The sequence below is a fragment of the Petaurus breviceps genome, unplaced genomic scaffold (genome assembly GCF_028583685.1).
Source record: "Petaurus breviceps papuanus isolate PSGF00001 unplaced genomic scaffold, PetGlider_PUasm1.0 90760, whole genome shotgun sequence".
In the NCBI taxonomy this organism is placed as follows: domain Eukaryota; kingdom Metazoa; phylum Chordata; class Mammalia; order Diprotodontia; family Petauridae; genus Petaurus; species Petaurus breviceps.
The window spans coordinates 3,863,407-3,869,215 of record NW_027187338.1 but is presented as its reverse complement, the minus strand read 5'-3'; positions in this window follow the sequence as shown (position 1 = coordinate 3,869,215).

Below are 5,809 nucleotides of genomic sequence, written 5' to 3'. Positions count from 1 at the left end.
AGATGTGACTTTTGAGTCCCTATCACTATTCCTTGAAAGAGCATGGGAACTTCTTTTTTTATTATTTATTGGAATTTTTACATTCTTTGGAAAAGAAATGAGTGTGTTAGGTGACAAAATGGGGAGAAAATTAGAACTTTGGAAGAAAGAATTGGAAAGATAATTTTTTTTTTTTGCTTTTTGCAGAGAGGAAGGCAGGGCAATTGGGGCTAAGTGACTTGCCCAAAATCACACAGCTACTAAGTGTTAAGTGTCTGAAGACAAATTTGAACTCAGGTCCTCCTGACTTCAGGACCAGAGCTCTACTCACTGCACCACCTAGCCGCCCCTGAAAAGAGAATTTAACAGTTTGGCACAAGAGGTACAAAACTTTGCCCAAGCAACAGACTCCTTGAAAATTAGAAAGGACCAAGTAGAAATCCGTAATTTCATGAGACAACAAGAAATATTAAAACAAAGTCAAAAGAGAGAGAGGGGAAGAGAAGAGAGAAGGAATGAGAAAAGAATAGAGGAGAGGATAAGAGAGAAGGGGAAAGGGGGAGGGAAAAGGGAAAGGGAACAGGAAAAGGAATGGGAAAGGGAAATGGAAAGGGAAAAGGGAAGGGAAGGGAAGAGGTCATATCAAATATGACTGACTTGAAAGTCAGATCAAAAAGAAAGAATAGATGAAATTTCCAAATGAGACATAGACAAGCAGGACAATGTTGATTCTACTGTATTCAATCCCCAGAAAAGTGCAAAATATTCAAAATATATCCTTTTTTTCATATACAAACCTTTTTTCTGTTCTTTGGATATGGAAATGAAAATATCATGAATATAATGAATAAATTAAATACAATTAAAAATTTAAAAGAACATACTACAGGACTAGAGAAGGGCAGGTGTTGCCCCAGTTTTCAAAGAAGGAAACAGGATAAAGTGTGTAAATTATAAACTACTAAGCTTGGTTGTGACCCCTGGTAAAGTTCTAGAATATGTTATTGAAAGGATGGTTTGGGAGCCTCTAGGAAATGATCACTAAGATTCAGTACACCTTCCTTCAGAATAGGTCATGCCATCCTAAACTCATTTCCTTAAATGACAGGAAAAGTAATAGGTGACCTGATTGGTAAGGGGGATGCTATAGACCCAATATAACCTAAAAATCCCCAAAATATTTGACAAAGTCACTCATGTTACTTTCATGGATGAGGTAAAGAAATGTGGGTTCAGTGAGAGTACAATTAGGTTAGGTGGATCCCAAACTGGTTGAATGACTGATCCCCAAAGAGCAGCAATTAAAATTGGAAGGGAAGCTCTCATGGTGTGCCCCAGGGATAGGTTTTTACCCTCATAATGTTCAACATGTTTATCAGCAGCATGGATAAAAGTGCAGATGGCATGCTTTTCAAATTCACAAACATGAAGCCAGAAGTGAAAGGTAACCCACTGGATTCTTAAAGGTCTCAATGGGCTAGAATGATGGTTCAAATCCAATAATATGAAATTCAGCGGGGGAAGGGGGGGTAAATGTAAAGTTACACACTTAGATTCAGAAACTCAGCTTCACAAGTAGTAGATGAGCAAGATATACCTAAATAATGGTTGGTTTGAAAAAGGTCTGTAGGAAAGAAGACAACCTAGATGATGGAAGAAGCATAGCCTAGTTTTCCCCTAAAATTACTCCACAAATATCTAGAAAAGGCACCAAGGGTAAGCCCTGATTGAGAAATCCAAGGGAAAAATCTGTCACATTGAGTCATTTTTTCCAGTTCAGGTTAAGCCAGAGATAGGGTGGGAAACCTGCAGCCTCAAGGCCACATGTGGCCCTCTTGGTCCTCAAGTGCAGACCTTTCACTGAATCTAAACTTCACAGAAGAAATCCTGGGAATAAGAAGTAATTGTGTGCCTCTGACTCTGAAGTTAAACTTGACCTAAACACAAAGTTAGGAAATAAATTAAGTCAGGAAATAAAGTTAAAAGAATGAGGAAGTGAAGAAAGAATCCCACCACAAAGAGCTATTATTGAGGGCTACACAAGACAGAAGAATAGAATTACTCCAAAACATCCACAAAGACTAAAAACAAACCCAGATCTTAAGCAAAAGTTAAACCAGAATTCCTGAAAGAAATGAAACAAGAATTTTCATAAAAGAGCAAAAATGATTTTATAAATGAAATGAGAACACAAAAAAATGGAAAAGAATTGAAATCACTAGGGGGAATGTTGAATATAAATAAGAACTTTGGGAAAAGAATTAATAGCTTGTAATAAAAGATACAAAACTTAACCAAGCAACAAATTTCTTAAAAATTAGAATGAACCAAATAGAAGTTAATTGACTTCAGGAGACAAGAAATATTCTTGAAAAGTCAAAAGACTAAAAAAAATACAAGAAAGTATGAAGTATCTCAATGTAAAAAATAACTGACCTGAAAAACAGATCAAAGAGAGACAATTTAAGAATTACTGGACTACCTGAAAACTGTGACCAAAAAAGAAGCCTAAACATCATATTTCAAGTCATCATAAAAGAAATCTACCCAGAAATCTTAGAACCAAAGGGGAAAGAGAAAATGGAAAGAATACATTGTTCACCCCCTAAAAGAAATTCCAAAATAAAAACTCCCAGGAATATCATAACCAAAATCCAGAGCTTCTAGGTCAAAGAAAAAAAAATACTACAAGCATCCAGAAAGAAAGAATTCAAGAACATACGAAGGAATCATACATGAGATTACATAATATTTAGCTGTCACTTCTGTAAAGGAGTAGAGACCTTGGAATATGATATTCCAGAAGGCAAAAGATATAGGTTTGCAATCAAGAATAACTTATCAGGAAAAACTGAGTATAATCCTACTGGGGGAGAGGATAGATCTTTAATGAAACAGAAGACTTTCAAGCATTCCTGATGAAAGGACCAAAGATGCATAGAAACTTTAAAATTCAAAGATAAGAGACAAGAGAAACATTTAAAAAGGCACAAGATGGGAAGGTTTGTGTAACCAGTGAAGAGTGAAGTGAACAAAATCAGAACAATTTATACAATAACAGCAATACTGTAAAAACAAATAATTTAAATTCTTAAGAACTCTGATCTATGCAGTGACCAACCACAATTCTAAAAGATCAGTGATGATGAAGAATGATACATAGCTCCAGACAGAAAGGTTGATTGACTCAAGATGTAGAATGAAACATACATTTTTATATGGCCAAGGAAGGAATTTGTTTTGCTTGATTGTGCATATTTCTTTTAAAATTTTTTGATGGAAATTAGGGGCAAGTTATGGGGAGAAAATAAATGCTTGTCTACTGAATGAATAATTTTCTTTTAAAGAAAAAGATCCATAGGTTTTAGTGAAGCACAAGCTCAAAATTAATTGAGTATGTCATAACAGCCAAAAAAAGCTAATGCTATCCTTTCCTTCATTGAGAAAGCAACTAGATCAAGGGTAAGTAGAATCCCAGGTTAATTTATATCTGGAGTTTTATGTTCAATTCTGGGCACTACATTTTAGGACAGAAAAAGACAAACGAGAGTATGCTGTTCTTGGGGAAGGGGCAGCAACAAAATGGTAAAAGGACTGGAGACCATATGAGGATTAATTGAAAAAACTAGAGTTATTTAGTCTGGAAAAGAGATCAAGATGGGCAAAGGAGAGAAACTGGGCATGATAACTTAGAGGAGCTGAAAAAGACTGTCATATGCTCTTAAAGCTGGTCTTCTTATGACTCAGAGAGCAGGCTAGGAGCAACCAGTAGAAGTCCCAGAGTGCCAGATTTCCATGAAATGAGAGAAAAAAACTTACTAACAGTCGAAAAGTAAAATCAATTCCCTCAGGAGATGGAATCCCACTTATATGGAACCCAAAGAAAGCTATGTGACTATTTACTTGCTGCTACTTGTCCTTCATTTTCTAGAGGATCATGACATCAGGGAAGTGATGCAAGTGAATTGTGTTTAAGTGAGGAAGGGCTATGCAAAGTCACCAGCCTCACTTTCTCCTCCAGAGCCATCTGGGTTCAGTAGTCAGATTTGGATCAGGATGACTGGAGATAACCCCAGAAGTAGTGGGGAAACCTATGACTACTTGGTGGGGTTATTGTATGGAGGATTATCATTAAACTAGAAAAGCAGTTCTCAGTTTGGTCTATAGACCTCTAGGGGGTCCCCCCTAGAGCCTTTCAGGGGGTCAAAGCTATTTTCATAATAATATTAAGATATTTGTTTATTAAAATACTCCTCCCTTTTCCAATTACATATCATATAAGCCTGGATTTTCTTCACGTACTTTAACCAAAACAACATATTGCAACAGATTGAATATAGAAGTGGACAGAAGAATCCAGCTGTCTTCTATTAAAACGGACCTTAAAAATTTTGCAAAAATATGTGGGAAATAATTCCACTCTTCTCATCAAATTTTTTCATTTTGGAAAATATGGTTATTTTTCATAAAAATGTGTTGCTTACATTAACATGTAATGGGCTTGTTATTTTAAATGAATTAGTATTTTTTAAATTTGTCAGTTTTAATTTCTAATGCAGTAAATATCAGTATATGTAACCCATATAAACAAAAGCTTTTGAGGGTCCTCAATAATTCTTAAGAGTGTAAAGGGGTCCTGAGACCACCAAGTTGGAGAACCACTAGACTAGAAGCCTTTTAGGTCACTCAAAACTCTGAAACTCTGTGATTTGATGATGATAGCAATAGTAGTGATAATGTAGGTAAAAATCAAACAAATTAGCCTGTCAGTTAACAAACATTTATTAAGCCTTACTACATACCAGACACTGTGCTGCTACAATAAAGTGAATTCTACCCTGTGGATACTAGCAAAGGCAAAAAACAGTTCTGAACCTCAAGGGGGCATACCCTATGAGGGGAAATAGCATACAAATCATTATATATCTATAAGACATATACAGAGTAGAGGGAAGGTTATCTGAAAGGGAAAGCCTTAGGGATACAAAGAAAAAAGTAAAAACAGTCCTTACCCTCAAAGAGTTTACAATCTCCAAGGGAAACTACACACACACACACACACACACACACACAACCATATATGTAAGCTATGTAAAAAAAATAAATACAAGGTACAGGGAAGAGAAAGATTGGAAAGCAAGCATGCCTGTCCAAATGCACAGAGGGATAAGGATTATGGTTGACTTTTATCCTACAGACAACAGGAAGTGACTAAAGGATTTTGAGCAGGGAAATAACATGATGATGAAGAGAATGTTTAAAGTGACCAGACAAAACTGTAAGAAGACATCAGTCACCAGCCCTAATTAAGCACTCAGTCCTGAGGGGAAAGCCTGGACTGGGCATTAGGGGAGATACTAAGGATGCACAATCCTTGGTATCAGAAGAGTATCTCATCCTCCACCACCTCCACCCCATCTGAGAGGGGAAGGCACAGGCCACGCCTTTTGCTAGCCCCTGTCCTAAACAAGTGAAAATTTTTTTAAATAGGAAGGATGAAAATGAAGTCCTATGGGAGGGTTCCAACTTTAAATGATCCAATGAACTCCAATGATACTAAGTTAAAAAAAACCACATCTGCTTTTTTCCTGACCCTGCACAAGGTCACAAACCAACTGTGCCCAAGCTTGGAGGCCAAGGACTTATTCCTTCTCCTCTCTTTCCTTGTTCTTGGCATGCCTAATGCTCAATAGGGACAGGTGCTGAGTCAGCCCCCCAAACCAGGCCGAGCAAATGCAGTCAATTTTACCTAGAGACAATCTCTCCCACACTCTATTTACTGAATCTGCCAGCAACATCTGTAACGCATTGATCACTTATGCTTAAACAG